The sequence below is a fragment of the Pristiophorus japonicus genome, chromosome 17 (assembly GCF_044704955.1).
Source record: "Pristiophorus japonicus isolate sPriJap1 chromosome 17, sPriJap1.hap1, whole genome shotgun sequence".
Taxonomy (NCBI): Eukaryota; Metazoa; Chordata; class Chondrichthyes; family Pristiophoridae; genus Pristiophorus; species Pristiophorus japonicus.
This window is the reverse complement of record NC_091993.1, coordinates 80,114,855-80,135,473: the sequence shown is the minus strand read 5'-3', so window position 1 is coordinate 80,135,473 and position 20,619 is coordinate 80,114,855. Positions and strand designations below refer to the sequence as shown.

At 45.1% G+C, this 20,619-nt stretch overlaps 1 protein-coding gene across 1 annotated transcript in view; it reads right to left on the bottom strand.

The window, feature by feature from the left end:
* LOC139228002 (uncharacterized) overlaps positions 1-20,619 on the bottom strand; it is a 31,488-nt gene that overhangs the window by 4,363 nt on the left and 6,506 nt on the right. Inside the window, exon 2 of the mRNA XM_070859153.1 lies at positions 14,941-15,071. The gene's annotated coding sequence lies outside the window, so the exon portion shown is untranslated. The remainder of the gene's footprint in view (positions 1-14,940; positions 15,072-20,619) is intronic.

Here is a 20,619-nt window from a genome sequence, read left to right as displayed (position 1 = left end):
TTCTCAGTGGAAAAAAGAGAGCTGCAATATGCAACGTGGCTCAAGGACCAAAAATTTCTCACAAGAGAAAGTGGAGGCATTAGTTAATGTGATTGAGACCAGATGGCACGAGCTGGACACCAGCAGAGATCACATAAAAGTTTTACCAAAAGAAATGAAAAAACGCTGGAACCAACTTGCAGAAGATTGCTGTGCAATGGTGACCACCCCAGGTGTGGAGGCCAGTGCAAAAAGAAGTGGCAGGACCTTGGTCAAGGAGTTAGTGTAAGTAATATTTTCATTTATTCAACGGAGTTGCAATTGGAAATGAAATCATCTACATGTCCCACCCAGCAGAATGACATCCTCTCTAAAAAGTTATATTTTCATCTTTGCAGAGGAAGGTGGCACACAACAAAAAAGAGAGAACTCGAACAGCAGGAGGCCTGGCAAATCTGCAGCCACTAACACCCGTGGAAGAGAAGGTTGCTACTTTGATGGGTCCTGCCTGGAGAAAAGCAACCACCGCTGCACAAGCTGGGCCCACACTCGAGGGAGAGGGTAAGTCCTGCAAATTCCACTTTCTGGCTTTGCTAAAAGTCAAGTACTGCGTGGGCGAGTCATGCTTCGGTTCATGGGCATGTCTCTGTCAGTTACGCTTCGGTTGATGCAATGTGCTATTATTCATCGTGGTCCTTCAAATGAGCCTGCTGCCTGCGCTGTGTGAGCCTACTCATGTCACCCTGCTCCCTCCTCTGTTGCTAACCATTTGTCTGTTGAGACCAACCCCGACAAGGCTGAAGCTGATGCAGAAGAAGATTCAGACGCGGGCGAGCCTGAAGAGGAGAACATCTTCCAATCCCACCTTCCAGACCAAGAGCATGGGGGTGAGGGGGAGGATGAAGCCCCACTGTTGTACTCACCCTGGAGCAGGTGCAGGTGCCGCCCATTGAATTGCCAGCCCCTTTCTTGAATGGTATGAGTGATGAGACATTCCATGGTTTCGCACAGTCCAAGGCTGCAATGTTCCAGTGGGGTGCAGCAAGACACACCCAGGGCCCCACTGTCCAAGGCTGCGGGTCCCAGTGGGATGCAGCGAGCCACACCCAGGATAAGGAGGGGAAGGAGAGCTCGACAGTGCTCTCCTGAGGTGCAGATGTGGTTACAGATGTGGTTCAGATGATGGTAATGAATGTGGAGAGCACTGACCTTACATGATCATTCCTGGACACCATCAGTGGGGTGGGTGATGAGGAACGGGACTGTCGGGAGAAGTAACAACACTCTCACAAGAAATGGGAACACTGTCCGGGCACATGTGGGAGGGAATGTCACAGGTAGCTGATACAGGTTGAGCGTCCGAAATCTGGAAACCTCGGGACCGAGGCCGTTCCAGATTCCGGGTATTTCCGAATTTTGGAACGTCTTTGCCTGAGCCGAGGTGGGTGGGGTCGGGCAGCTGAGGCAAGGGGGCGAGGTCGGCCCGCCGAGGTAAGGGGGAGGGAGGGGGGTCGGGGCGAAGTCAGGTCGCACGAAGTTGGGGCAGGCGAAGTCGGGCCACCGAGGTAGGGCCGGAGCGAGGCGAGGTTGGGCCGGGGCGAGGTCGGGCCGCAGTGGGCCGGGGCGAGGTCGGGCCACTGGGGGCCGGGGCGAGATCGGGCCGCCGAGGCGGGGGGAGTCCAGATTTCGGAACATTTTCTGGATGACCCTGTCACGGATCGGCCTGGTGTCCGAATTTTGGAACACGGATTTCGGACGCTCAGCCTGTACACTGTCGGTTAACATGAGGGAGGGAATGTTGCAGGTAGCTGATACACTGTCGGTGAACGTGAGGGATGGATTGTCGGAGTTAGCTGCTTCAATAAGGGAACACGCCCAGACCCTGCGCCCATTGACAAAATCAACTGCCACTCCCACTCCACTCCCCAGACCAGCCTCTGAAGAGTCCGAAGCCGGGCCTTCCACATTCCCACCTGCCCACGCCCCCCCCCCGATCAAGAAGTGTGCATTACTGCCAGCTAGGAAATGGAAGACCAGCAGGAAGAGCAGTGCAAGGAAGGTAGTGCAGGGGTCCCCTGCGGTCATCCCCCTGCAAAACAGATACATCGCTTTGAGTACTGTTGAGGGGGATGACTCATCAGGGGAGGGCAGCAGCAGCCAAGTTCATGGCACCGTGACTGGCTCTGCTGCACAGGAGGGCAGGAAAAAGACTGGGAGAGCAATAGTAAAAGGGGATTCAATCATAAGGGGAATAGATAGGCATTTCTGCGGCCGCAACCGAGACTCCAGGATGTTATGTTGCCTCCCTGGTGCAAGGGTCAAGGATGTCTCGGATTGGGTGCAGGACATTCTGAAAAAGGAGGGTGAACAGCCAGTTGTCGTGGTGCACATTGGTACCAACGATATAGGTAAAAAAAGGGATGAGGCCCTACGAGACGAATTTAAGGAGCTAGGAGCTAAATTAAAACGTAGGATCTCAAAAGTAGTAATCTCAGGATTGCTACCAGTGCCACGAGCTAGTCAGAGTAGGAATCGCAGGATAGCTCAGATGAATACGTGGCTTGAGCAGTGGTGCAGCAGGGAGGGATTCAAATTCCTGGGGCATTGGAACCGGTTCTGGGGGAGGTGAGACCAGTACAAACCGGACGGTCTGCACCTGGGCAGGACCGGAACCAATGTCCTAGGGGGAGTGTTTGTTAGTGCTGTTAGGGATGAGTTAAACTAATATGGCAGGGGGATGGGAACCAATGCAGGGAGACAGAGGGAAATAAAATGGAGACAAAAGCGAAAGACAGAAAGGAGATGAGTAAAAGTGGAGGGCAGAGAAACCCAAGGCAAAAAACAAAAAGGGCCACTGTACAGCAAAATTCTAAAGGGTCAAAGTGTAATAAAAAGGCAAGCATGAAAGCTCGGTGCCTCCATGCAAGGAGTATTCGGAACCCAGGAGAGGGCTCTGAGCTAGTTAGAGTGGGTGAGAACTCAGATGAACAGGACCCCAAGAAAGAATGCAAAAGGCAGGAGGCAACAGAGCAGAGTAGCACTGGGGTAAGTGTAAACCACAAGGTGACAGGGAGGGACAATATGTATGAATATAAAGGGGCTGCAGGAGGGGTCAAAACTAAAAATCATGGTTTAAAAACTAGTATTAAAACACTCCACCTAAACGCACGCAGCATTCGAAATAAAGTAAATGAGTTGACGGCACAAATCATTACGAATGATTTGGTGGCCATTACAGAAACATGGTTGCAGGGTGGCCAAGACTGGGAATTAAACATTCAGGGGTATCTGACAATTTGGAAAGATAGACAAGAAGGGAAAGGAGGTGGGGTAGCTCTGTTAATAAAGGATGATATCAGGGCAGTTGTGAGAGACGATATTGGCTCTAATGAACAAAATGTTGAATCATTGTGGGTGGAGATTAGAGATAGTAAGGGGAAAAAGTCACTGGTGGGCGTAGTTTATAGGCCCCCAAATAATAACCTCATGGTGGGGCGGGCAATAATCAAGGGAATAATGGAGGCATGTGAAAAAGGAACGGCAGTAATCATGGGGGATTTTAACCTACATATCGATTGGTCAAATCAAATCACACGGGGTAGCCTTGAGGAGGAATTCATAGAATGCATACGGGATTGTTTCTTAGAACAGTATGTTACAGAACCTACAAGGGAGCAAGCTATCTTAGATCTGGTCCTGTGTAATGAGATAGGAATAATAAACGATCTCCGAGTAAAATATCCTCTTGGAATGAGTGATCACAGTATAATTGAATTTGTAATACAGATTGAGGGTGAGGAAGTAGTGTCTCAAACGAGCGTACTGTGCTTAAACGAAGGAGACTACAGTGGGATGAGGGCAGAGTTGGCTAAAATAGACTGGAAACACAGACTAAACGGTGGCACAATTGAGGAACGGTGGAGGACTTTTAAGGAGCTCTTTCATAGTGCTCAACAAAAATATATTCCAGTGAAAAAGAAGGGCGGTAAGAGAAGGGATAACCAGCCGTGGATAACCAAGGAAATAAAGGAGAGTATCAAATTAAAAACCAATGCGTATAAGGTGGCAAAGGTTAGTGGGAAACTAGAAGATTGGGAAAATTTTAAACGACAGCAGAGAATGACTAAGAAAGCAATAAAGAAAGGAAAGATAGATTATGAAAGTAAACTTGCGCAAAACATAAAAACAGATAGTAAAAACTTTTACCGATATATAAAATGGAAAAGAGTGACTAAAGTAAATGTTGGTCCCTTAGAAGATGAGAAGGGGGATTTAATAATGGGAAATGTGGAAATGGCTGAGACCTTAAACAATTATTTTGCTTCGGTCTTCACAGTGGAAGACACAAAAACCATGCCAAAAATTGCTGGTCATGGGAATGTGGGAAGGGAGGACCTTGAGATAATCACTATCACTAGGGGGGGTAGTGCTGGATAGGCTAATGGGACTCAAGGTAGACAAGTCCCCTGGTCCTGATGAAATGCATCCCAGGCTATTAAAAGAGATGGCGGAAGTTATAGCAGATGCATTCGTTGTAATCAACCAAAATTCTCTGAACTCTGGGGAGGTACCAGCGGATTGGAAAGCTAATGTAACGCCTCTGTTTAAAAAAAGGGGCAGACAAAAGGCAGGTAACTATAGGCCGGTTAGTTTAACATCTGCAGTTGGGAAAATGCTTCAAGGAAGAAATAGCGGGACATCTAGATAGGAATAGTGCAATCAAGCAGACGCAACTTGGATTCATGAAGGGGAAATCATGTTTAATTAATTTACTGGAATTCTTTGAGGATATAATGAGCATGGTGGATAGAGGTGTATCGATGGATGTGGTGTATTTAGATTTCCAAAAGGCATTCGATAAGGTACCACACAAAAGGTTACTGCAGAAAATAAAGGTACGCGGAGTCAGAGGAAATGTATTAGCATGGATCGAGAATTGGCTGGCTAACAGAAAGCAGAGAGTCGGGATAAATGGGTCCTTTTCGGGATGGAAATTGGTGGTTAGTGGTGTGCCACAGGGATCGGTGCTGGGACCACAACTGTTTACAATATACATAGATGACCTGGAAGAGGGGACAGAGTGTAGTGTAACAAAATTTGCAGATGACACAAAGATTAGTGGGAAAGCGGGTTGTGTAGAGGACACAGAGAGGCTGAAAAGAGATTTAGATAGGTTAAGCGAATGGGCTAAGGCTTGGCAGATGGAATACAATGTCGGAAAATGTGAGGTCATCCACCTTGGAAAAAAAAACAGTAAAAGGGAATATTATTTGAATGGGGAGAAATTACAAGATGCTGCGGTGCAGAGGGACCTGGGGGTCCTTGTGCATGAATCCCAAAAAGTTAGTTTGTAGGTGCAGCAGGTAATCAGGAAGGCGAATGGAATGTTGGCCTTCATTGCGAGAGGGATGGAGTACAAAAGCAGGGAGGTCCTGCTGCAACTGTATAGGGTATTCGTGAGGCCGCACCTGGAGTACTGCGTGCAGTTTTGGTCACCTTACTTAAGGAAGGATATACTAGCTTTGGAGGGGGTACAGAGATGATTCACTAGGCTGATTCCGGAGATGAGAGGGTTACCTTATGATGATAGATTGAGCAGACTGGGTATTTACTCGTTGGAGTTCAGAAGGATGAGGGGTGATCTGAAAGAAACATTTAAAATAATGAAAGGGATAGACAAGATAGAGGCAGAGAGGTTGTTTCCACTGGTAGGGGAGACTAGAACTAGGGGGCACAGCCTCAAAATACGGGGGAGCCAATTTAAAACCGAGTTGAGAAGGAATTTCTTCTCCCAGAGGGTTGTGAATCTGTGGAATTCTCTGCCCAAGGAAGCAGTTGAGGCTAGCTCATTGAATGTATTCAAATCACAGATAGATAGATTTTTAACCAATAAGGGAATTAAGGGTTACGGGGAGCAGGCGGCTAAGTGGAGCTGAGTCCACTGCCACATCAGCCATGATCTTGTTGAATGGCGGAGCAGGCTCGAGGGGCTAGATGGCCTACTCCTGTTCCTAATTCTTATGTTCTTATGTTCTTATGTTCTTATTACCCGAGATGTTTGAAAAAATAATCCTTGGTACCAACCCGAGAAATGCTGTGCCACTGCTTGCGGGCAGGAGTGAAGTCACCAAGACCAAGCGCAGCGGGCCGTCTTAGAATAAGGTGGAGGAGAGATGGGTGCAGCCTTTCTTTGGCTGTTGTTGTTGTTACTGTTCTCAAATTAAAAGTTTTTTGGAAGCGATGTAAAAGTTTAAAAGTTTATAAGTGATCTTAACTGAAAACTTTCAAGTTTGATACAAGAATATTTTTATTAAAGTTAATTTAAATATCAACAAGTGTTAAACTTTTGAATAAAGTATATTTTAAATTATAACTGAATCATTTCCATTATTTGTTCCATTATTAACACAACTTTTTGAACTAAAGAATTACTTCCATTATTTGTTCTATTAACACAACACAACATTACGGAACAGGTCTATACAGTAAACATGGTCCATTTAGAATAGTTGCCGCTGAGCCTTCAGGCAGCAAAGTGTTCACGGATGAGCTGCTGGCGCAAGACTCAAGCAATCGTTAAAGGGGCACAATGGCCCGCCCTCCTCCGCCGTCTTGCTCCGGATTCAGGTAGTTGCATGGCTTCCTCGTCCTCCTCGTCATCACCTGCATCTTCCTCCTCATCATTAACCACTCTCACTTCAGGTGGGTCTTCTACTACCAGCTGCTGCTGCCTCATGATGGCTAAGTTGTGCAGCATGCAGCACACAACAGTGAACTGACCGACAATCTCAGGAGAGTATTGCAAGTAGCCTCTAGAATGGTCTAGGCATCAGAAATGCTGCTTCAAGATGCCAATGGTCCTCTCTATTATGCTGCGTATCGCAATGTGCGACATGTTGTATTCCCGGTCAGCTTTCTTCCGGGTTACGCATAGAGGCGTCATGAGCCAGGTGGCGAGGCCGTACCCTTCTGGCTGCTGCTGAAATATGGCAGATATAGGTATAGCACTCTCGCATAGGGTGAATGCATCATGGGTGCTCCCAGGGTATCTCGCTTCAACTGACATGATACAATGCATGTCGTCACAGACGAGCTGCATATTCATGGATTGGAAGCCTTTTCTGTATATCTTGGAATTCTTCAAAGGTGCTCGCAAGGCAATGTGGGTACAATCAATGCAGCCCTGTACCTTTTGGAAGCCAGCAATCCTGGAGACGCCCACAGCCCTGTCGGTCATGGAGAACTTTATGTCGTCATTCCTTTGGACATATAGTGCAGCAGTCACCTGCCAAATGCAGATATGTGTTGCATGTTGAGAAATGGTGCGCACATCCCCAGTTGTGGCCTGGAATAATCCAGATGCATAAAATGAAAGTGCAGCTGTAACCTTTACTTTAACTGGCAAAGCAGTCCTCCTGACGCTTCTAGGGTGCAGGTCTGCTTTTACTAACTCACAGATCTCAGTTACAACTTCTTTGCGGAAACGCAGCTTTCTCACAGTGTGCATCACTCAGGTGCAGGTATGAACGCCAGTCTCGATATACCCAATGTGGGTAAGGCCACCTGCCCATCATCCTACGTGCTCTGAGGTTCCTCAGGTGATGCTGCCTAAGCAATCTTCTCCTCATAATTTAATTGTAGCTTTGCAAGAAGCTCAAAATAGCAGGAGAAAAGACAGCACTCACATCTTCTTTCCTCTCTCTCTCCCCTAGTATGGACCACACCCTGATGTGTGCATGCACAATAGGCTTGCTTAGATCGGGAATCAAGGTATTCAATAAAGAAATGAAGTCTAATGCAATTCTTTCATTTCTGATTTTTTTCAAAGTACCTCCCCACCACTGACCGAACGTCTCCTCACCGGGCTCAAGGATCAGCCGGCAGAATCGCTCCCTCGCGCGGATACAGGGACTCGGCGGCCACCCACCGTACCCAACCCCCTGGGCTTCTTTTGAAGCTGCTGTGTAACCTAAGGGTTCTCATCCCTTCAGTTCGGCTTCCATTCCCTCCCCACCCACCCGGGGCTTCTTTTGAAGCCGAGCTCCAAGCCCTTGCATCCGGGCGAGGGAGCGATTCTGCTGGCCGATGCTCCGACCCTCGAGCCCAGTGAGGAGATGTTCGATGGTGGCTCTGTACTTTGAAAAAAATCAAAAATTAAAGAATTGCATTAGACTTCCATTTTCTCCCTTTTGCTTTTGAAAAAAATTAAGTTTCATGATGCATATTCTTTGCCTTCTTGACTCCCTCCAAAACTTTGTCTAAAAGCAATGGCGTCTTCCTGCACCGATTTTTTTAATGTGTGCTCGTTTTCCTTCAGTGCCCAGAAAGTTTTTTGGGAGTGGTCACATATGCCGTCCTAGGAAAAATGTAAGTTGGCCAAACTTGCTTAAATGTGAAAAACTGGCGCAGACATCAAGTTACGCCCCCATGACGCAAAAAAAAGGAACCTAAAAAAATCGTAACTGAGTTACGCTGGCGCAGAAACTTTGGGGAAACTGGGAGATTTTCATTTACGGCAAAAAAAGCGGCGCACGCCAAAAAAATGGCGCAGATAACTGGGAAAAATTAAGCCTTTAGTGTTATCAATGTCACAAAAACATGCAAACTCAAGAACACAAGGATTTTAATACATTAATGGATTTACAGAGCAAATATTGAAGAAAAGCAGAAATCCTGCAATATCCAATCGCACAGATGAATGATCATCACATAAATGAAAACAGAGTTTTATGTAGTTCGCTACTTTGGTTCGAACTTTTGTCCATTTATAAGCTGATGGACTTAGTTAAAGGGATCGAGACTTCTCTCCATTCATTAATTTAATGAAAAAATAGACATGGGAAATATAGTAGACTCAATGCTAAACTTGCCCAACCAATGCAAAGCAGAATTAACAAAGCCAATAGAACTATGAACACCACAGCCAAAACAGTAGTATACAAGTCATAGAATCACAGGGTTCGACTTTCCCTCAAGCCCCTCACCGCCCAGAAACACCGCTTAGGTTCTGCAACTAATGCTGATGAAAATTTCCATAATAAAAGGTAAAAAATACCACCCAGCAAGAAAATGGATCTTGCACCAAGATTCTCGGCGGTTTCAGGCGAAATGAGGTAAAACGAGCAGTTCTTACCGGAATGGACGGTAAGTACTTAAAATTTAGTCTGAGGCTGTGGTTGGGTCTGGGAGGGGAGTAAACTCAAAAAATATTTTTTCAATTAAACAAAAAATAAAAAGTTATAAACATTCTCAAGACACTGTTTAACATAATCGCTGTTATAGAATTTTAAAAATAATGATAAAAAACCTTTAACTTACCTTTCTTTACAGGGTACTTACCTACCATCCTGGTTCCGGCAGCTTTTCGTGGCAGTTTCCTCGGAGGTGCATATGGGTCCCCGTTGAGGTAAAACTTAGAGCCTGGTGGTTTTCTCGGCGGTGAACACAGATGCACGTGGGCAGTTTGATCCTCAGCGGTATTTTCAAAATGTGGGCGGAACTCTTTGAAAGGTAACGAGGAAACTTTCGCCGGTCGGTTTGCCACCAAAAAGCAGCTGTACCACCGAGAAAACCGCCGAAAATGAAGGCGAAAGTCTAGCCCATAGAAATTTACAGCACGGAAGGAGGCCATTTCGGCCCATCGTGTCCAGGCCGGCCGACAAAAAACTATCCAGCTCTTGGTCCGTAGCCCTGTAGGTTACGGCACTTCAAGTGCATATCCAAGTACTTTTTAAATGTAGTGAGGGTTTCTGCCTCTACTATCCTTTCAGGCAGTGAGTTAGAGACCCTCAACTCTGGGTGAAGAAATATCCCATCTAAACCTCCTACCAATTACTTTAAACCTATGCCCCCTGGTTGTTGACCTGGTTGCTAAGGGAAATCGGTCCTTTCTAGCCACTCTAACTACGCCCCTCATAATTTTATGCACCTCAATAAGGTCTCTGCTCAACCTCCTCTGTTCCAAAGACAAATCCAGCCTATCTGATCTTTCCTCGTAGCTAAAATTCTCCAGTCCAGGCAACATCCTCGTAAATCTCCTCTGTATCCTCTCTAGTGCAATCACATCTTTCCTGTAATGTGGTGACCAGAATTGCACACAGTATTCTAGCTGTGGCCTAACCAGTGTTTTATACAGTTCATGTATAACCTCCCTGCTCTTGTATTCTATGCCTCGGCTTAAAAAGGCAAGTATTCCGTATGCTTTCTTAACCACCTTATCTACCTGTCCTGCTACCTTCAGGGATCTATGGACATGCACTCCAAGGTCCCTTTGTTCCTGTACACTTCTCAGTGTCCTACCATTTAATGTGTATTCCCTTTCCTTGTACGCCCTCCCCAAATGCATTACGTCACACTTATCTGGATTGAATTTAATTTGCCACTGTTCTGCCCACCTGACCAGTTCATTGATATCTTCCTGCAGTCTATAGCTTTCTTCTTCATTATCAACCACACAGCCGATTTTAGTATCATCTGCAAACTTCTTAATCATATCCCCTACATTCGTCTAAATCATTGATATATACCACAAAAATCAAGGGACCTGAAACTGAGCTCTGCGGAACCCCACAACCATTACCCTTTGCTTCCTGCCTCTGAGCCAATTTTGGATCCAACTTGCCACTTTGCCCTGCATCCCATGGGCTTTTAATTTCGTGACCAGTCTGCCATGTGGGACCTTATCAAAACCCTTGCTCAAATCCACATACACTACATCAACTCTCCTTGATACCTCCTCAAAAAATTCAATCAAGTTAGTCAGACACGACCTTCCCTTAACAAATCCATGCCGACTGTCCTTGATTAATCCGTGTCTTTCTAAATGAAGATTTATCCTGTCCCTCAGAATTTTTCCCAATAATTTTCCCACTACCGAGGTTAGGCTGACTGGCCTGTAATTATTTGTTTTTTAAACAAAGGTACAACATTTACAGTCTTCCAGCACCACTCCTGTAGAGACAGTGCAAAGAAAAACCATGTGACTGATTCTTGGTGGCAGGAATCTGAGACTTTTTAAGGGACAATAGGTAGCAGTGGAATTTAATGCAGGAATCTGAGTTACAAGGAAAGAATAGAGAAATGGATCACTCAGACTCCTTCCCATCCCATTCACTGATCCCAGCGCTGGCCGTCTGGACTCTGCCAGCTGATCAGCTATCACCGCCCCTCTCCATATCGCCCACCAGAATGTCCATTCACTTGTGAACAAGGCCCTTGCCATCCATGAGCTTATTGTGAATGATTGCATCAACATCATGGCTTTGACAGAAAACTAGCTGATGCGTGATAACACGTACCCCCTGAATGAAGCTGCCCCACCTAGCTAGACATTCCACCACTTCCCCCACCTAAACCACCACGGTGGCAGTAGGGCCCTTAACACCTTGGTTTATCTCCCTACTCCTCTGGCACCTTTACCTCCTTGAGCATCTCACCTTGTTCCACTCCTCTTGATACTGCTTTAAAATCCTCATTCTCTACCAGCCACCCAAGAACTAAGGCAAGTTTTTCACTGTGATATCTTCACTGCTTTCCCCTCTCAGCAATTTCTCCTCCTTGGTGATTTCAACCTCCATCCCAACTCATCATGCCCTCTCTCTTCTGAGTTCATTGCTCTCCTGTTCTCCCTTAATCTCTCCCTCCATATAAACTCCCCAACCATTATTCACACCATTGGTCTTGACAATTCACGTGGCCTCTCTGCTCCCATCATGTCAATCACAGACAAGGCTGTCTTTGATCACTTTGTTGTATCCCTCTCTACTCACATCCGCCTTCCCCCTTCAAACTCCACTTCCTTCTGTGTCCGCCCCTGGAAAAATCTCTCCCCAAGTCACTTACAACTGCACTTTCAAATTTCCAACTGTCCAGCCTTTGGCTCTCCATTCACCACAATATTTCTGCAGCTACCGATCTGCTCAATCATACCTTCACCTCCACCATTGTTGCCCTTGTCCCCATTTGAAACATTACTCTCTCACCCTACTTGTTCCCCTCGCTATGGTCTCCAACTCTGCTTCCTTAAGTTCAAGAGACGCATACTTGAATGTTTATGGAAGCCAATTGGTTCAGCCATTCATCACCAATCTGTCTGGACCAAATAAAGTGCTATCGGGTCCTGGTTTCCTCCGCCAAAACTGCTCACTATTCTAGGATCATCACGGAATGCAAGGATAACCCTTGGCTTCTCTTCTCCACGACTATCCCCTCTCCAGTCTCCCTCTGCCTCACCTGCAACAAGTGTGAGGAGTGCATGGATTTGTCACTACGATTGAGACAATCTTTTGACCGCATATCTGCAGCATAACTAAGACCGCCTATTTCCACCTCCGGAACATCGCTCGTCTCCATCCCTGCCCATCCACTCCTGAAGCTCATCCACGTCTTCATTAACTCTAAACTTGACTGTTCCAACGTACTTCTGGCTGGCCTCCCACATTCTACTCCACATAAACTAGAGGTGATCCAAAACTTGGCTGCCCGTGTCCTAATTCACACCAAATCCTGCTCACCCATCACTCCTGTACTCACTGACTTATGTTGACTCCCGGTTAAGCAACACCTCAATTTCAAAATTCTCATCCTGGTTTTCAAATCCTTCCATGGCCTCGCACCCCCCATCTCTGTAATCTCCTCCAGCCCCACAACCACCCCCCCCACCCCCTCCGCCAAATGTCTGTGCTCCTCTAATTCTGCCCTCTTGAGCATCCCTAATTATAATTGCTCAACCATTCTGTTGCATAGACCCTAAGCTCTGGAATTCCCTCTCCGCCTCTTTACACCTCTTTCCTCCTTCAAGACGCTCCTTAAAACCCATCTCTTTGACCCTCACCTGCCCTAATTTCTCCTTATGTGGCTTGGTGTCAAATGTTTTATCTCATAATACTCCTGTGAAGCGCCTTGGGATGTTTCACTACGTTAAAGGCACTATATAAATAGAAGTTGTTGCTGTTGGTTGACCACAACATCGTCCTCCAATGCCTCTCCATCGGCCAGCTGGGTGGGACTGCACTCGCCTGGTTCCATTCTTATCTATTCAGTAGTAACCAGAGAATCACCTGCAATGGCTTCTCTTCGGCTCCCACACACTTACATCTGGAGTCCTCCAAAGATCTATCCTTGCGGCCCCTATTTCTCATTTACATGCTGCTCCTTAACGACATCATCTGAAAATTATCAGGTTCCACATGTACACTGGTGACATCTTGCTCCACCTCATCACCACTTCTCTCAAATGCTCCATTGCCTATCATTTGTCATGCTGCTTGTCCGACAACCAGTATTGGATGAACAAATATTTCTTCCAACTAAATATTGGAAAGACCAAAACTATCGTCTTCGGTCCCCACCTCAAACTCTGTTCACTCTCTCTGGTAACTGTCTGAGGCTAAACCAGACTGTTCACCACTTCTCGACCTAACTGAGCTTCCGATCCCATATCCTCTCCATCCACAAGACCTTGTGCTTCCACCTCCGTAACATCACCCATCTCCGCCCCGGATTCAGCTCATCTACTGTTGAAACCCTCATCAAAGCACTTGTTACCTCTAGACTCAACTATTCCAATGCTCTCCTGGCTGGCCACTCACCTTGCACCCTCCTTAAACTTGAACTCATCCAAAATTCTGCTGCCCTTCTTCTAACTCGCACCAAGTTCCGTTCACCCGTCACCCCTGTGCATGTTGACATACACTGGCTCCCGTTCTGCCAACGCTTCAAATTTAAAATTTTCATCTTTATTTTCAAATCGCGCCATGGCCTCCTTATCTCTGCAACCTTTCAACTCCCTCCAGCTCTACAACCTTCCGAGATCTGTGTTCCTCCAATTCTGGTCTCTTGCGCATCCCCGATTTTAATCGCTCCACCGTCAGTTGCCTAGGCCATAAGCTCTGGAATTCCCTCTCTAAACCTCTCCGCATCTCTCCTCCTTTAAGATGCTCCTTAAAAGCTACCTTTTCGACCAAGCTTTTAGTCACCTGTCCCAATATCTTTTTATGTGGTTCGATGTCAAATTTTGTTTGATAACTCTCCTGTAAAGCGCCTTGGGATGTTTTACTATGTCAAAGGTGCTATATAAATGCAACTTGTTGTAGTAGTGGTAGAGAAATATATTTCTCAGCCTTGAAAGAAGGTGTCTGAGAGGGGGTATGAAAGATGTATACAAGATAGTTATGGAAATGGAAAAGGTAAATGTGGAATACTTCTTTAAATTAAACAAGAAGTGGACAAGAGAACACAGGTTCAAACTGATAAAAGATAAATTTAGAACTGATTTAGCAAGTTTTTCTTCACGTGAAGAATGATTAACACTTGGAATGGACTCCTGTATAGAGTAGTGGAGGCAAACATTCTTAAAACATTTAAGAAAGAACTGGATTCAGCAATGTGGGCCGTGTGGCGTATTTCTGAATGGATGAATTAAGATGAGCGAATGGCCTTCCTCGTTCGGAAATGTCTTGCGAATGTGCCTTCCCATTCCTTGGTTTTCGTATTGTAATGCATTACATCACATTTTTCTCCATTAAATTGCATTTGTCATCTGTCTGCACATTCTGCCAACATTCCTATATCCTCCTGGTCTTTTACAGTCTCCCTTTTTGTTACCAAATTCTCTACTTTTACATCATCAAATTTCGATATCTTGCATCCAATGCCCAAGTCCAAAACAAATATATGCATTGAACACAAAAGTGGTCTAAGCATGGATCCCTCAAGTACACCACTTCGAACCCTTCTCCAATCCGAATAACACCTATTACCCATGTGCTAAATTTTCTTTGATACTATTTGTCTGATTTTTTATAATAGCCTCCTGTGAGATTCCTTCTGAAACATCTGAAAAGTTATCGACATTACATGTATCCCACTCTAAAACATCTGCAGTGTTTTGGTGATCATCAAACTCAAATTCATGGTGTAACCTGGATATTGGAAGTACAATGACTGTGTTACTGTACCTACCGTTGTTACATTAAACGATTTCCCATTCATCCCAGTATCACTCCGTACATTTAGGTGTTCTTCTTCAGAGGCAGGGAGACATATAATCCCATTAACTTGTGTCAAAGTAGTACACTGCCAATAAATTGGTGCTGAAATGAAAAAGGGTAAACAGTAAAAAAAACTTGTCGTGGTATCCTTGCATATTCCTAATTTGCAGGTGATTGATGTTAATAAGCTGTGTGCTGGTTCACTATCTTAACGTACATGGGAAAGAGTGTACCAAATAGTTTCCTGAAATTTCAATGACTTGTTACAGGTCAGTCACAGCATCAGTAACAAAGTCATATGTTAATTATCATAAAATGTATATTTCAAGTACAGTGTTGGTTGTGTGACAAAAATAGAAATGAGTGTTTAAAATCTTGACAGACCTTTTAAAATCTTGTATCCTGGACAGATACACTAATATCGAGCTGAGAAGCTTCAAACTAAATTTGAGAGATTAACTGTGCATAGTGATTCAATCCCGACCTCTTTTTCAACCCATAAAATATAATTGAGAGATTAAGTACTCATATTGCTGTTTTATGATTTGAGAACTTTACCAGTCAAACTGTTGTATTTTACAGTTATTTTACTGGTTATTACAAAAAAATGTATAAGTTGTAATACAAAGCTTTCTACTCATACATGCAATAACGGATAATCTACATTTCATTTTAAATTATACTTTGGGCTATTTTAGTGAAACTGTGAGAGCATCCCACACATCAGTGAGTCTGAATACTGCTATGTATTTAATTGTATCTAGTTTGAGATTTTCCCCCCCATTTTGGCTCGTTCCTTTAACAAAAAGCCAATGGAATTCAAAGAAGAGGGAACAGCAACAAGTTTAAAACCAGCATATGTCTTATGTCGGCAGTTCTTCACCCAATAGTATCGAACCATGAAAATTTCCAACTTGAGAATGAACATATGGAATATAATATGGAAAAATGTGAAGTTATCCACTTTGGTAGGAAAAATAGAAAAGCAAAGTACCTATATTTTTTAAATGGTGAGAGATTGGGAAATGTTGGTGTTCAGAGGGACCTGGGTGTCCTTGTACACAAATCACTGAAAGTTAACATGCAGGTACAGCAAGCAATTAAGAAAGCAAATTATTACAAGAGGATTTGAGTACAAGAGTAAAGATGTCTTACTGCAATTATTTAGGGCCCTGGTGAGGCCACACGTAGAGTATTGTGTTCAGTTTTGTCTCTTTACCTAAGGAAGTGTTGTATATGTATAATAAGTATACTCCCTGTACACTCAATGTACAGTTACATAAGAGTACTGAATGTACCTTCACACTGTATACAGTATGCTTGTACCACCAGAGGGTGCAACTGGTGGAGACCTAGGAGTCATCTGTACACGACAGGTAACCAGGTATAAAAGGGAGCTCACCATGAAAAGGGCACTTAAGCCAAGGCTCTCGTTAATCCACCCTGATCTATACTAACAGGTAGAGAGCAGGCGACTTCAACAGAATACATATCATCATCGCGCAAGTGTGTCACGCGAAATTGAAGTAAATGATCCTGTATTTGTGTTGAACTATGGACAAGGTCCCAAGTGGATTGCTGACACTGTTTTGGCCAAAGAGGGGAGTAGGGTGTTTGTGGTCAAACTCGCAAATGGACTAACCTGCAGAAAACACTTGGACCAAACCAAAGTCAGATTTACGGACTATCCAGAACAACCCACAATCGACTCTACCTTTTTCGACCCTCCAACATACACACAAGTGGTAACCGACCCAGCGGTTGACCACGAAGCAGAACCCATCACCCGCAGCAGCCCAGCAAGGCTCACCACCCCCAGCAGTCCAGCAAGGCAAGCTGTGCAGCAGCCCAGTGAAGGCCCAACAAACGACTCACCAACACCAGCATTTGCACCGAGATGATCAACCAGGGAAAAAAGGCCCCAGATCGACTCACATTGCAAATAGTTACACTATTGACTTTGGGGGGTTGGGGGGGGGGGTGTTGTTATGTATGTAAACCTGTCATTACCATGTCTAACCACCAGGAGTCCCCTGGAGTCTCAAGGAATGCCACAATCACTTGGGAGCACCTGTATACAAGGAGGCCTCACAGGCTGGAGAGGCACTCTGAGATCTGCAATAAAGGACTACGGTTACACCTACTTTGAGCTTGCAGTATCTAGTCTGACTCTTTATCAAGACATAACAGCGAATCTTTGGAATTCTCTACCCCAGAGGGCTGTGGAAGCTCAGTCATTTATATTCAAGACAGAGATCGATTGATTTGTGGATATTAACGGATATAGAAAATAGGTGCAGGAGTCGGCCGTTCAGCCCTTCGAGCCTGCACCACCATTCAATAAGATCATGACTGATCATTCACCTCAGTACCCCTTTCCTGCTTTCTCTCCAGACCCCTTGATCCCTTTAGCCAAAAGGGCCATATCTAACTCCCTCTTGAATATATCCAATGAACTGGCATCAACAACTCTCTGTGGAAGAGAATTCCACAAGTTAACAAGCTTCTCCTCATCTCAGTCCTAAATGGCTTACCCCTTATCCTTAGACTGTGTCCCTTGGTTTTGGACTTCCCCAACATCGGGAACATTCTTCCTGCATCTAACCTGTCCAGTCCCATCAGAATTTTAAATGATTCTATGAGATCAGTCTATCGACTCTGGATCAGTTCCTATGGACTGGAGGGTAGCTAATGTAACACCAGTTTTTAAAAAAGGAGGGAGAGAGAAAACGGGTAATTATAGACCATTTGCCTGACATCAGTAGTGGGGAAAATGTTGGAATCAATCAATAAGGATGAAATGGCAGTGCATTTGGAAAGCATTGACAGGATCGGTACAAGTCAGCATGGATTTATGAAAGGGAAATCATGTTTGACCAGTCTTCTGGAATTTTTTGAGGATGTAACTAGTAGAGTGGACAAGGGAGAACCAGTGGATGTGGTGTATTTGGACTTTCAAAAGGCTTTTGACAAGGTCCCACACAAGAGATTGGTGTGCAAAATTAAAGCACAGGGTATTGGGGGTAATGTACTGACGTGGATAGAGAACTGGTTGGCAGACAGGAAGCAGAGAGCCGGGATAAACGGATCCTTTCAGAATGGCAGGCAGTGATTAGTGGAGTGCCGCAGGGCTCAGTGCTGGCACCCCAGCTCTTTACAATATACATTAATGATTTAGATGAAGGAATTGAGTGTAATATCTCCAAGTTTGCAGATGACACTAAACTGGGTGGCGGTGTGAGCTGTGACGAGGATGCTAAGAGGCTGCAGGGTGACTTGGACAGGTTAGGTGAGTGGGCAAATGCATGGCAGATGCAGTATAATGTGGATAAATGTGAGGTTATCCACTTTGGGGGCAAAAACACGAAGGCAGAATATTATCTGAATGGCGGCAGATTAGGAAAAGGGGAGGTGCAACGAGACCTGGGTGTCATGGTTCATCAGTCATTGAAAGTTGGCATGCAGGTACATCAGGCGGTGAAGAAGGTAAATGGTATGTTGGCCTTCATAGCTAGGGGATTTGAGTATCGGAGCAGGGAGGTCTTACTGCAGTTGTACAGGGCCTTGGTGAGACCTCACCTGGAATATTGTGTTAGTTTTGGTCTCCTAATCAGAGGAAAGACGTTCTTGCTATTGAGGGAATGCAGCGAAGGTTCACCAGACTGATTCCAGGGATGGCTGGACTGACATATGAGGAGCGACTGGATCAACTGAGCCTTTATACACGAGTTTAGAAGGATGAGAGGGGATCTCATAGAAACGTATAAGATTCTGACGGGATTGGACAGGTTAGATGTGGGAAGAATGTTCCCGATGTTGGGGAAGTCCAGAACCAGGGGGACATAGTCTAAGGATAAAGGGTAAGCCATTTAGGACTGAGATGAGGAGAAACTTCTTCACTCAGAGAGTTGTTAACCTGTGGAATTCCCTGCCGCAGAGAGTTGTTGATGCGAGTTCATAGCAAATATTCAAGAGGGAGTTAGATATGGCCCTTACGGCTAAAGGGATCAAGGGGTATAGAGAAAAAGCAGGAAAGAGGTACTGAGGGAATGATCAACCATGATCTTATTGAATGGTGGTGCAGGCTCGAAGGGCCGAATGGCCTACTCCTGCACCTATTTTCTATGTTTCTAACCCCTCTCATCCTTCTACATTCCAGTGAATCCAGGCCCAGTCGATCCAGTCTCTCCTCATATGCCAGTCCTGCCATCCGGGAATCAGTCTGGTGAACCTTCGCTGCAATCCCTCAATAGCAAGAACGTCCTGCCTCAGATTAGGAGACCAAAATTAAACATAATATTCCAGGTGAGGCCTCACCAAGGCCCTGTACAACTGCAGTAAGACCTTGCTGCTCCTATACTCAATTCCTCTCATTATGAAGGCCAAAATGCCATTTGCCGTCTTCACCGCCTGCTGTACCTGCATGCCAACTTTCAATGACTGATGTACCATGACACCCAGGTCTCATTGCATCTCCCCTTTTCCTAATTCGCCGCCATTCAGATAATATTCTGCCTTTGTGTTTTTGCCCCCAAAGTGGATAACCTCACATGTATCCACATTATACTGCAACTGCCATGCATTTGCCCACTCACCTAACCTATCCAAGTCACCCTGCAGCCTCTTTGCGTCCTCCTCACAGCTCACACTGCCACCCAGCTTAGTGTCATCTGCAAACTTGGAGATATTACACTCAATTCCTTCATCCAAATCATTAATGTATATTGTAAATAGCTGGGGTCCCAGCACTGAGCCCTGCGGCACTCCACTAGTCACTGCCTGCCATTCTGAAAAGGTCCGTTTATCCCGACGCTCTGCTTCCTGTCTGCCAACCAGTTCTCTATCCACGTCAGTACATTACCCCCCATATCATGTGCTTTAATTTTGCACACCAATCTCTTGTGTGGGACCTTGTCAAAAGCCTTTTGAAAGTCCAAATACACCACATCCACTGGTTCTCCCTTGTCCACTCTGCTAGTTACAACCTCAAAAAATTCCAGAAGATTTCCCTTTTATAAATCCATGCTGACTTGGACCGATCCTGTTACTGCTTTCCAAATGCACTGCTATTTCATCTTTAATAATTGATTCCAACATTTTCCCCACTACTGATGTCAGGCTAACAGGTCTATAATTACCCGTTTTCTCTCTCCAGGGTGTTACATTAGCTACCCTCCAGTCCATAGGAATTGATCCAGAGTTGATAGACTGTTAGAAAATGATCACCAATGCATCCACTATTTCTAGGGCCACTTCCTTAAGTACTCTGGGATGCAGACTATCAGGCCCCAGGGATTTATCGGCCTTCAATCCCATCAATTTCCCTAACACAATTACATGACTAATAAGGATTTCCTTCAGTTCCTCCTTCTCACTAGTCCCTCGGTCCCCTAGTATTTCTGGAAGGTTATTTGTGTCTTCCTTCGTGAAGACAGAACCAAAGTATTTGTTCAACTGGTCTGCCATTTGTTTGTTCCCCATTATAAATTCACTTGAATCTGACTGCAAGTTTGTCTTCACTAGTCTTTTTCTCTTCACATATCTATAGAAGCTTTTGCAGTCAGTTTTTATGTTCCCGGCAAGCTTCCTCTCATACTCTTTTCCCCCCTCGCCTAACTAAACCATTTGTCCTTCTCTGCTGAATTCTAAA